General features: G+C 39.8%; 1 protein-coding gene and 3 non-coding genes across 4 annotated transcripts in view; all 4 read left to right on the top strand.

Annotated features, from left to right (window-relative positions):
- LOC124143765 (doublecortin domain-containing protein 2-like) overlaps window positions 1-12,509 on the top strand; it is a 136,348-nt gene that overhangs the window by 21,535 nt on the left and 102,304 nt on the right. The window lies entirely within an intron of this gene.
- Window positions 9,496-9,579, top strand: Trnastop-uca. Its single transcript has one exon. It is a non-coding gene; the product is annotated as a tRNA-Sec (tRNA).
- On the top strand, window positions 10,637-10,723 carry Trnastop-uca. The gene has a single exon. It is a non-coding gene; the product is annotated as a tRNA-Sec (tRNA).
- Trnastop-uca lies at window positions 12,123-12,209 on the top strand. Its single transcript has one exon. It is a non-coding gene; the product is annotated as a tRNA-Sec (tRNA).

Here is a 12,509-nt window from a genome sequence, read left to right as displayed (position 1 = left end):
ATACTTAAAAAGGTCCTAGAATCTGTTTAATGCATAATTACGTTTATCAATTATTCTTTTGTAAACAGTAACTTACTTAACTGTAAATATGCATAGCATGTTCAGCGTTGTGCTAAAGACAGCTTTCCTCATCTCATTAATTAGAACAAAATATTAATATTATTCGCAAAAAATTGATTAATGCATATATTTATGTGAAACGATAAGTCACGATTTATATTCAATTGAAAATGCATTGTTTCTTCATAAAACCCTTTCTCATACTACATTTGCTGATTCATTGCTACTGTAGATCATAGCTATTCTATATTCGTCTATCAGGTTTGACTTCAGATGACCTTATTGCCAAGGATTACGAAAGGACCGATGTACATTGGTACGATATTTTTTCACTTTTTATAACTTTAAGTACCAAATACTAAGTAGTTACATTACGATAAGGACCATGAACTCACGTTTTATCAAAGGATTTATTGCCAGTGTACATATTCTGGAGTGTCAATGACACACCTGTCATTACCTGGCTAAAGTTACCTCACTACCTGCCTCTTGTTGCCGTGGATGTGTGCAGAAAGGATCATGTGGGATAGACGGTCCCCCCAACCACTCCTGGGGCTCCGTTAGCGCCTGGACACATACATGTAGGTGTGAACAAGCAGTAATAGTGTTTTGAATTTCAGCATTAACCACGTATGATCTCACTTTGGTGCGGTAAAGTGATTATTTGCCATGACAGCAATGTTTGTTTACTTGGTATAATTTCCAGCAATGGTTCCTGGTAGGATTATATGTAAGAAACAAGAAGTGTTGTTTTAACATTGTGTGAATGATCCACAAAAGGAAGAGAAACACGACAGAGAACTTGAATTATTTCACATTTTGAATACTAAACTCATTTTGAGTTGATTTTGTGTGAATGTCGAATGTGCAAAGAAATCCATAGCTTGTGTGACATTAGGATAAGAGTGAAACGTGGAGATTGTGACTGTGAGGCTATATGTGTTGAAGGAGCTGAAGTTAGTTACGACCAGACGCAATCCCACTACCACTTTGCAATACCTAATATTGACACCCAACATACAATACCATCCCCAATACCAAATAATGTCCTGAATTACCTAGCAACACCAACCAATATATCCACAACCAGATACCCCCTCCCAATACCAAATAATGCATTCAAATACCCAACAACGCAAATCCACAACCCACAACCCAATAACACCTCCCGATATCAAATAATACCACCCAATACTCACAATCGACAACCGTCTTCCAGTCTTCAAACACCACACAAAACCCACCATGCGCAACCACCAATTAATATCACAACAATTTACTACCAATTCCAACATCCACCACATCAAGTCCCCTACATACAGTATTGTTCATTCATCGAGGAACACTGATGACCCAGTGCAGGGGTTCTTTGGTTGTGGGTTCGAATCCCGAGATAACAGAGGTCATTATTCCTGGTCTGGCGCCATCACGCCTGTATTCAGATCTTCACCAGAGCGTTAAACGACTCCAACCTTTGTATCGTTGTTGCTTTCTCTTGCAGTAATCTGATATTAATAAACTAAAAGTCTAGCTGTAACTCCAACCACAAGCCCATCCCTTACCCACTGAACCTGTCAAGCGACACGTGTGGTGAAGATTGTTTGTTGTTTTACGACGCACTCAGCGTTATTCAAGCTATATGTTTTGTTTGTTTGTTGTTTAACGCCGCACTCAGCAATATTCCAGCTATGTGACCGTGGTCTGTAAATAATCGATTCTGGACCAGACATTTCAGTGTCTGACATCATAAGCACTCTCCACGAAATTGGGATACGATCACATTCATCAACCAAGTCAGCGAGCCTGACCACCCGATCACGTTAATCGCCTCTTAAGACAAGCATAGCCGCCTTTTACACAAGCATGGGTTGCTGAAGACCTATTCTAACCCGGATCTTCACGGGTCCCAGGCACATGACGGCGGCATGAAAATAATCGCATCTGGACCAGACAATCCAGCGATTGTTATTGCGAGCATCGATCTACGACGTCGGGTCACGATTACGCAGATTCAACCCACAGGAACTCGATAATAGCGTGTATAACATAATGTATTCGTATAGAAAAAAATCACTCCCCTCTATATACATAGTACATAATGTATTCGTATAGAAAAACATCACACCCCTCTATATAAATAGAGACTATGTATATAGAGGGGTGTGATTTTTTTCTATACGAATACATTATGTTATACACGCTATCATCGAGTTCCTGTGATTCAACCCAGCTTGACCACCCGATCCACTGGTCTCCTCCTACGACCAGCATAGGTTGCTGGGGATCAATTGTCACCTGGAATCCCAATGGTGTGTAGACTATATGGTAACGTACAAACATCGCAGTTCTAAAGCACACACTGGATATTGGGATGTGGAGGTGGAGAAATTCCCAGTGGTAGTAATATCAATAATAATAGAACATCGAGCGCACGCCAGATAAATAAAGGTTAACATTATGTGTATTGAGTCACGGAACAAAAAAGTGGAATTGAATGATTTCAATGATACGATCCTAGAGAATATGTTTGCAAGCCATCAACAGTTGAGTACTGCCCGCTGGGAAATAACGTCTGCCTGTTGTGTGAATGACCAATAGGACTGACATAGAGAACAGACAATATATTGTGCGACAAGATTGCAGTGTCTCTAATATTGAACCCCGGATTAGTAATTGTTGGATTATCTAGGATTTGGAACAATGTGCTGGCAATCACAATGATAGGTTTGTCATACGTGTCATATTGTTTCCAGAAGATATGGGTCGTTGTCTATACGGTATGAACGTCGTCTTTTTGTACAGTTATAAATAATGCCAAAAATAGAATTTGCTTGGTCTCGTTAGATGGTTTATTTTGACAGCGTGTGTGTTTGCATACGACAAATGAATAATACACTGGCTATAAGCAGTGAGGGAGTGTGTTTCGATTTCGTTGCTTGAGACAGTATTGTAGTTTTACCATGGCGCGTCAGCTTTATGCGGTCCAAAGCAGAGAATATAATCAAGGGAAATCTTGGATTGGAACTCACGATCGGCTGAAACGTATACGCCTAAGGGACATAACTCTTCCAATTGGTACGTGATGGTGGTTGTAATACACCGTCACCGTGAAAATCAATCTCATTAAATCAGATCTTAGTTCTCCCTACCGCTAAAGAAAGATCTGAGGACATCCCATTGTGCGTCACGTCAGACCGACCTTTCGCGAACTTTGACCGACCAATCTAATGACTAACAAGAAGTCGACAATAGCCAATCAGAAAGCAGCTTAATCGAGCTTTACGACACGAGTTTCAAACTGGCGACTACGTTTCGAATCATATTTTAACATATACTCGATTAAAAAATTAAAAACTGAACAAATGAACATTCTGGAATAGCTAATAGATGGTCTGCATTGTATGAAAACAAACATAAAGTCCATAACTGTCGTCCGGAATACCGAGGTTGCACGATCAAAAATCACATTCCAACTGTCTTTTTCATGATCTCATAAGCGATGCTCTGATTGATCAGGTGAAAGGTCGTTCTGACGTGACCCGCAATGGGATGTCCTCAGATCGTTGTTCAGCAGTAGCGAGAACTAGGATCTGATTTTAATCAACAATCATTAAAATCAGATCTTAGTTCTCGCTGCCGCTAAACAAAGATCTGAGGACATCCCATTACGGGTCACGTCAGGCCGACCTTTTGCCAACTCTGACCAACCAATGGAATTACTGACAAGAAGTCGACATTGGCCAATCAGAAGGCAGCTTTCTCGTGCTTTACGGCACTAATTTCAAATTGGCGACTACGCTTCGAAACATATTTTGACAAATTCTCGCTAAAAACTTTGAACCCTGAACAAAAGAACATTCTCGAATGGCTAATATATGGTCTAGATTGTATAGATTCAGTCGTTAAACCCGTAACTATCGTTCGGAATACCCCGTTTTAAAGGTTTCGAGGTTGCATGATTAGAAATCACATTCCGACTGTCACTTTCAGGAGACCGCCTCCGTGGTCTTGTGGTAGAGCGTCCGCCCGGAGAGCGGAAGGTCCAGGGTTCGATCCCGGGCCGCGTCATACAAAAAGACGTTAAAAGATTGTACTTGTTGTTACCCTGTCTGGCGCTCGGCATTAAGGGGCTAAAACAAGGACTGGTCGGCTCGGAGTCAGTATACTGTGTCTGAGTGGGGTATTCATGTTAAACTGCGGCATGGTATCTCAGTGAGCTAGCACTATAAATCGGCATCAGTCCGGACTAGTACAAGCAGCCACACACACACATACACGTGCATGCACGTCGCTATATAAGTGCAATAATCTTGGACGCGACGTTAAACTCAATTTCACCTCACCTCACTTTCAGGATCTGGTAAGCGACGCTCTGATTGGTCGGATGAAAGGTCGTTCTGACGTGACCCCTAATGGGATTTCCTCAGATCTTTGTTTAGCGGTAGCGAGAACTAAGATCTGATTTTAATGAGATTGGATTTTAATGAGATCGCCGTGAAAATATGGCGGCTTTTATGACTGTTAGAGACTTGAACAGAGTGGGTGAAAGCATTACAACTGTCCTCTCCATGCGACTAGTACCGAAAATCGGTGGCGCGCCACCTGGAGGATAACTGGTCGATCCCAAGGACACATGTTTGTTTGTTTTAACACCACCTCAACAATAATCCAACTTTTCGACAGCAGTCTATAAATAATCGAGTCTGCACCAGATAATCCATTGATTGACATTATAAGCATCGATCTACACCAAATCAGCGATCCTGACCATCCGATTCCCTTACGGCAAGCATTGATTGCTGAAGACAAATCCTAACCCGGATCTCCATGGGAACCGAGGCGACATGTACGTCATCACATCACGTCACGGTGGCATCTTATAAACTATATTCCTCATCTGATGATCGTCGTGTCTGACTGGAGCTTCTGAAGTAATCTACGAGTCACGAACTGAGTGCAACAGGTTAAGGAAAACTCAATCTGAGCTAAAACATGTTTGAAAATTTAACGAGCTGCTTCGTAAGAAAGTCACGTGTCACGCAACCTTTGTGTTTTAAAGTGTGTCAGTTTATGGTTTGTCCCTAAAACTTGGTCCACGGGGTCCTTTAATAAAACACATCTGTGGTGAAGGGATTCGGACAATCGATAATCCACACGTGCTTGTGTACATCGTCAATACTTCACGAGTTCGTATTCGCTACGAGTCTCCCGTGAATACACCCGGCCGAAATGCGGTGGAGCTGTGAAACGTGTCGCGAAAATCAATTTAAACACATCTGTGACGTCATTCTATTGTTTAAACGCTCCATTAATTTTCAGGTATGGAAAGTTTGTTTGTCACTTATGCATTATCTTGAACCAACATATCAATTGCAGTGGAACGTATACAGACAGACATATATTTCAGTCTCACCTCAGATAAAATACAAATCAAACATACTGAACAAAAAGGTTGGAAATCATGAATATTGGGGGGATTTCTTTTAGTGAAGATTTAGAACACAATTTCACAAAAAAACCATCCCCCAATATCATCATTCAGGATACAATACGATTTGACAAAACCGTTCCACTTCACATGGCGTAATGAGAGTCTTCTAAGATATCAATAACTACGATATAAGATGTTCCTAAAATCCAATATCACTTTGAGGGTTCTGGCACTATTTTTTATATGTAGGGCATCACAAAATAAGAAGTATTGACAATGACCGATATAATCAGTCTATAATAAATATCATTGCCAGACCACACACGCATATATGTCTATATATATATATATATATATATATATATATATATATATATATATATATATATATACAAATATATGTCTCTCTCTCCCCCTCTCTCCCTCTCTCTCTCTCTCTCTCTCTCTCTCTCTCTCTTTATATATATATATATATATATATATGTGTGTGTGTGTGTGTGTGTGTCTATATTCATATATATGTCTGTGTGATATATATACATATATATACATCCATTTGTTTTCCAAACACTCATTAGGGTTTACAACAATACAGACAGTAAGTGACAATAAGAAGTATTGACAAGACAATGACCGATATAACCAATCTATCATAAATATCATAGCCAGACCACATATATATGTGTTCCAGACACTCATTATGGTTCACAACAATACAGACAGTGAGTGACAACCAGTACACGTGGTCACCATACAGTCACCATTATTAAACTGTGATCTTCTCACTATGGAATATCGGGGCAGTGTTTTAACACTATGGATCAGGCTCCCATATAGATTAGTGCGGTTCCCAATACGGCAAATATTTACTTTATCAAGTATGAATAAGCCTATTATCTTGACGGCGACAGTGGCGTGATGGCAAACGTGAGTGAGCACTGAGGTGCCGTTATCCCCGCGACAGTTGCCGTCACGGTAAACACCACAGTACTGGCCACTGTTACAGAAAGGTTGAAACTATTATACGCCCCTTTATCAAATATTTATTGTTGAAGAACACGAGGTTGAAGTGATAGAGGATTTTAAATGATTTGGGAATATTTGTTTGATTGACGTATTTTGCACTGTGTGGTAGAAGCATGGTCTAGTCGTGAGATGCAGGTGCGCGTGTACATGTCATACATGTCATGGGTTTCGTTTGAATTAACGATACTGTTTCAACATGATTTCATTGATCGTGTCATGTACCCATCAACTTTGTCCTTTTGAAATCGTATGCACTGGAATCTTCTTGTTAGCTTCGGGATATTTTAACTTCATTGATCGATATAGTTGTTAATTTTAGATCTGCGTTGTGTTTTAAAACATACATAATGATGACAGTTAATGGTAAATGGTAATTGTTGCAGTTTTTTTTTCATCGATAGCTGTTATTCATTGAACCACAGACAATCAATTCAGCAGTTTCATTGAGATATACATGCACCGTCCTCCATGCCCTGTGGGAATGCTCTTATAACACGTTGTAACTTAAGGGAGCATCGCTGTTGTCGTGACAGCACTATACACGCTCCGAGTACGTTACCTGCAATCTTGCGATAAATTAAATCTTATCCCATGATTGCGTGAATCATCTGAATATTGTTTCGACTGTACATGTACCTTTGGAGCAGACCGCTCTTTCAAACTGTGTAATCTTGAGAGCACGACTAAAGCATGGTTACTAATGGTCAGTGGGACATCTGGAAATAGGCAGGAATAACGTGACCGAGACTTTAGTCTTCATGATGCACTTTAGTGCATATGCACCGACGCTGAGCCTAACATATTAGTTAAATATTCACATAATCAGCAAAAATAAAGAAAAAATACAAATCATGTACAAGACAGGTTGCACATCCGGGTATCAGACTTAAAAGGACATAATACAAATGCCAAGGGAATGACATAACACAAAGGACATAATACAAAGGCCAAAGGGGATGACATGATACAAATGACATAATACAAAGGCCAAAGGGGATGACATGATACAAATGACATAATACAAAGGCCAAAGGAGATGACATGATACAAATGACATAATACAAAGGCCAAAGGAGATGACATGATACAAAGGACATAATACAAAGGCCAAAGGGGATGACATGATACAAATGACATAATACAAAGGCCAAAGGAGATGACATGATACAAAGACCAAAGGACATGATACAAAGACCAAAGGACATCATACTAAGGCCAAAGGGAATGACATGATACAAAGACCAAAGGACATAATACAAAGGCCAAAGGGGATGACATGATACAAAGACCAAAGAACATAATTCAAAGGCCAAAGGGGAGGATGACATGATACAAAGGACATAATACAAAGGCCAAAGGGGATGACATGATACAAATGACATAATACAAAGGCCAAAGGGGATGACATGATACAAATGACATAATACAAAGGCCAAAGGAGATGACATGATACAAAGACCAAAGGACATGATACAAAGACCAAAGGACATCATACTAAGGCCAAAGGGAATGACATGATACAAAGACCAAAGGACATAATACAAAGGCCAAAGGGGATGACATGATACAAAGACCAAAGAACATAATTCAAAGGCCAAAGGGGAGGATGACATGATACAAAGGACATAATACAAAGGCCAAAGGGGATGACATGATACAAATGACATAATACAAAGGCCAAAGGGGGTGACATGATACAAAGACCAAAGGACATGATACAAAGACCAAAGGACATCATACTAAGGCCAAAGGGGGTGACATGATACAAAGACCAAAGGACATAATACAAAGGCCAAAGGGGATGACATGATACAAAGACCAAAGGACATAATTCAAAGGCCAAAGGGGAGGATGACATGATACAAAGGACATAATACAAAGGCCAAAGGGGATGACATGATACAAAGACCAAAGGACATGATACAAAGACCAAAGGACATGATACAAAGGCCAAAGGGGATGACATAATACAAAGTATATAATACAAAGGCCAAAGGGGATGACATGATACAAAGACCAAAGGACATGATACAAAGGCCAAAGGACATCATACTAAGGCCAAAGGGGATGACATGATACAAAGACCAAAGGGCATAATACAAAGGCCAAAGGGGATGACATGATACAAAGACCAAAGGACATAATACAAAGGCCAAAAGGGATGACATGATACAAAGGCCAAAGGGGATGACATGATACAAAGACCAAAGGACATAATACAAAGGCCAAAGGGGATGACATGATACAAAGACCAAAGGGGAGGACATAATACAAAGGACAAAGGACAAAATACAGTGATGTGCTGATAGTGTTTGACAATAATAATCTTTATAGTCAACAGTGGATAGATTATAGCATTCCCTTTGGGCCACTGGTGGGCCGGTCGTCTTTTGCTCCCAATTCAATGTGCAGAGCTGCGTCCCTTAGGCGCACCAGTAGCCTGTGCTCGTGGGTTCGAATAGTAGATAATCCCCAATTATGTTTCTTGGTTTGTCATCATCATACCCGAGCTTCTGGGTTTCACTAAAGTGGTACACGTGAACAATCTGCATCACTTCTGACTTTCTGACGCCATCATGTAACTGAAATACTATTTGAAGCAACAGTTACCCTAACTACCCCCAGAGTGTGTTTATCAAGTAAGAATCGTAGGGGCTGTGACAGAACGGTCCAGAGCCTCATTAATCCAATCACACTCACACACTAAAATTTCCTTTTGTTTAAACATGATTATTTTTGTATTAGATTAGATCTATTAAGAACATGTCTGAAAGCCAAATTTAATATGCACCTACTGAGCCCTCTGCAAAGCACTTAAAACACAGTACAAATGTACACAATACAAGAATCTACTAAACAAGTATTATTAAATGTTGGTTTGAACGGGGAATGTCTACTTGATCACCCATCAGGTGATTGACAAAAGCTCACGTATGCCACCCTCGACTCAGCACATAAAATATTTTTTAAAAATAATATAACGAACGACCCTCAGTGGATTGGGGTGCGGGCTTCAAACCTGTAGCTGACTGACGTCGGAGTGGTTCAATTCCACCTTTCGGACGATCTTTTGAGAATACTTCTCTAAAAGGGTTTTATGGGATGACCTGATCTAACTCACTGCACAGATGTTCTGCTGACATTCGATTCGATTCTAAATATCATTTTCTTTTGGTCTTTTTAAAGAAATTCTGCATTGTTTTTACGCGTTAAGCGAAACCGAGCATCGCGTGGGACTGCCGCTTGTAGTGACTGTCACCAATACTATGCGTTCAACATAAGCACCATTTATAAACCTCATGTGACGGGTTAACTCTCATTAGCGGTGATGCCACACTATCCCGGAGATGTATACATCCTCTTATTAACTATTCTTAAAATATTTCTCGTTGCTAGAATTCGAACCCTGACATTTAGCTAATTCCCAACTCGCATCCACTTTAACCACTGGTGGCTGAACAGTGGAGAAATATTTTGAAGCGTTATAAATTATTATTAGCATATATGATTTTCTGAATTAAATGCTTTGTCCGAACAGGTGTTAGTTGAACAATGATGCGATCTCTGACATGGTTTAGCCGGTACATTATTATCTCATCATACTATTATTGTGGCAGGACTTACCTACCCTTTTCGCGAACAACTGGCGTTATCACTGATTTTCAGTGATCCATTCACAAAATTTTCACTGCTATTTTGCCTTTGTCGCCCAGGAATCTATTTCGGCGGATAATCCAGACTGGTCATTCTCTGGTTTTGACGTTGTATATTTACAGTAATCATTCTGAATAAAACTGATACTACTGTATTCACATCTCGACCTATCTGATATGCCCCTGTCATCCTGCAGTGATACCACTGCCGTATCTGGCAAAATTATCGCAATGTCAGCACGGTATATATTTATGGAAGAAGTTGATTTATATAACAATAGTTTCAATTTAGTAACCATAACCTGAATAGAAACGGCTTTTATCAAATAGAGTTTTTAGTATTACATTGATTATGTGTAAACAATTAATATTTTAAATGTATTGACTGTATGTAAACTAACCCTGGCCATGTATTGTATCACTGGCCCTCTCCACTGATATAAGCCTCTCAACACCTGAACCTACTGCCCGAACGACCCTCAGTGGTCTGGGGTGCAGGCTTCAAACCTGTAGCTGACTGACGTCAGAGTGGTTCAATTCCACCTTTCGGGCGAACTTTTGAGAAATATTTCTCTGAAAGGCTTTTAAGGGATGACCTGCGTTGACAAAGGCTATACAGTCTAAGTCCCAGACATACTATACTCTCTCATTTTGTGCAACTAAATATCATTTTCTTTAGGTCATTTTTAGAAAATGTGCAAAGAACTTACGCGTTTAGTAAAATAGCAATGCGTGTCACTACCGCTTGTAGTGACCAACACTATGCGTTCAACATATGCACCATTTATAAACCTCATGTGACGGGTTAAATCTTATAAGCGAGGATGTCACACTATCCCGGATATTGTATATATCCTCTCATTAACTGTTCTTAAAATATTTCTCGTTGCTGGGATTCGAACCCGGACATATCGCCGATGATTCCCAACTCGCTTCCACTTTAGCCACTGTGGCCTGAGCGGCGTGGACTTGATTTTTAGCGTCATCCAGTATTAATGACAGTGTGTGATAAAATATGTTGTTTTTCCAAGTGGGTGAGTGAGTTAAACATTAACATCACATCGACAATAATTCAGCCATATCGTGACGATAACATTAATAATACATAGATTTTGACTAATAAAAACCTGTCATCGATGGACAGTACGTCACAAGATTATCACAGTCTCAAATTAAAATTAGTTGAGAACATTTAAAAGAATACCCTATGGATCGACAATACATAGTAAAAACGGGCTGTAGATCACCAGCAACCAATTGTTAAGCCACCTTACAAGGGACCGTGGGGATTTACGATACTTCTTCTGCCTGCGCGATTCTCCAGCAGGATTTACACCATCGCTTCAGCGTCTGGTGATTGTAGTCAATTTTAGCCATCAATTAAAATTCACAAATATTCCACGATCATAAACTACGGTAGGAATAGCATACTTTTAATGACATGCTCTTACGATGTAATTCTAAGTTATACAGTAAACTACGGTTATAACGAACTCAAAGGAACCACTAATCTTAGTTCGTTATAACCGTACTACGTTATAAGAATATATACAGCATATCTACAGCAAATGGCCGGGACAAAAAACACTTCGTTATGTCCGTCTAGTGGCTAGACACACAAGACAGCCGAGTTGCTACTGATACTATATTCAACTCACGACCTGTGTGTCCCAGTGACGCAGCAGTTATATAACCGCAGCGTGTCTCGCAATGTTATCACAGCAGCCGGTATATATACCTGTGTATAAGTTAAATTAATTCATCTTCAATCTGAATTTTAACCATAAACTAAACAAAATAGGCTTTCGTAAACTTCAGAATTTTATTGTAATCTATTGATGTACAAACAATTAATATTTTAAATGTATTGACTGTATGTAAACTAACCCTGGCCATGTATTGTATCACTGGCCCTCTCCACTGATATAAGCCTCTCAACACCTGAGCCTACTGCCCGAACGACCCTCAGTGGTCTGGGGTGCAGGCTTCAAACCTGTAGCTGACTGACGTCAGAGTGGTTCAATTCCACCTTTCGGGCGAACTTTTGAGAAATATTTCTCTGAAAGCCTTTTATGGGATGACCTGCATTGACAAAGGCTATACATTCTAAATCCCAGACATACTCTCTACTATATATATATAGAGAGAGAGATATATCATATGTATATATATCATAGTTTTTTTTGTTTCGATAACTATAAGAGAAAATGTGCAAAATGCAGACACACTGACGTAAGTCGAGAGTAGGGCGGAACCGACTGACGTCAGAGTGGTTCAATTCCACCTTTCGGGCGAACTTTTGAGAAATATTTCTCTGAAAGGCTTTTAAGGGATGACCT

The sequence above is a fragment of the Haliotis rufescens genome, unplaced genomic scaffold (genome assembly GCF_023055435.1).
Source record: "Haliotis rufescens isolate VD_foot unplaced genomic scaffold, xgHalRufe1.0.p SCAF_1, whole genome shotgun sequence".
Taxonomy (NCBI): Eukaryota; Metazoa; Mollusca; class Gastropoda; order Lepetellida; family Haliotidae; genus Haliotis; species Haliotis rufescens.
Note: the sequence above shows the minus strand (reverse complement) of the source record. Positions and strands in the feature narration are given on the sequence as shown.